This window comes from Physeter macrocephalus, unplaced genomic scaffold (genome assembly GCF_002837175.3).
Source record: "Physeter macrocephalus isolate SW-GA unplaced genomic scaffold, ASM283717v5 random_1646, whole genome shotgun sequence".
NCBI lineage: Eukaryota > Metazoa > Chordata > Mammalia > Artiodactyla > Physeteridae > Physeter > Physeter macrocephalus.
The window spans coordinates 9,320-10,514 of record NW_021146948.1 but is presented as its reverse complement, the minus strand read 5'-3'; positions in this window follow the sequence as shown (position 1 = coordinate 10,514).

Sequence of the window (1,195 nt, the reverse complement as noted above, 5' to 3'; positions counted from 1 at the left end):
ATATATATATATATATAACTGAATCACTTTGCTATAAACCTGAAACTAACACAATATTGTAAATCAACTACGCTTCAGTTGAAAAAAAATCTCTGGACAGGACGTGTAAACCAACAGTAAAATAGGCCATTAACACGAACAAAATGACTCTTAATGCTTCCTACAGGTCTCAAAGCCAATAGGGCCCAGAATTTAGTTGGCTTTGCTTTAGACAGTCAGATCCCTTTCCTTCCAGGTTGGTCACACACTGCTCTGTCTGCCCTGCTGTACTTCTGTAGGCATCACAAGCAGTATTTGCTACAGCAGGCTAAGGGCAAATCACAGGCTATCCCATCATCCGTGACTGCTTTAGTGAATGCATTTAGATTAGTCTGCTGGTTCTTCAGAACACATGTGGCATCATTTATGACTTTCGTGAAGGTTAGAGGAAAGTCTGAACCACTCTTCGAGTTGTTTTATTCCCTTCGTGGGAGTTGTATTCTGTGGCGTATGCATGGAAAGGGACTCAATTATCCCTTCTGGAAGTTTTTTTTTAATGGCTTGTATAAATTTTGTTTTAGAAGCTTCCGGATATTCTTTTTAGGACATATGATTGACTGGAGGGGTGGTTGTTTTCAGTGTCTGGATACCTCTAACAATTACTCAGAATACACAGGATAAGTTAGAATATCCACATGAGATATAACATCCCAGCAGAGCCTGGATTATACTGGGAGTATAAACAGCACTTATTATATATAATAGGAGTGAGTCCACTGGACTTGTGTGTTTTTAGATTTATGGTTTTCAGGCTTCACTGATACCAATATGGTATTTCAAATTGATCTTTTGCTTAGCGCCTCTGAGATTTTTCACCCAGCAATCTGATCTGGAACTTGTAGACTGAACAATTACTGGCACTCACTCAGAGTGAGAAGAATTCCAGCATGGAAAAACCTTGTAATATATGAGGCTGAATATTGTCTTCCCTGAAAGACTGTTGCATTTTTTCTGGAACACAGTTAAGCTTCTAGGGATCAGTTTGATCCTTTTAAGCTATTTGTTCCCAGAAAACTCCACACTCTTTTTTTTTTTTTTTTTTTTTTTTTTTATTTTGCGGTACGCGGGCCTCTCACTGCTGTGGCCTCTCCGGTTGCGGAGCACAGGCTCCGGACGCGCAGGCTCAGCGGCCACGGCTCACGGGCCCAGCCGCTCC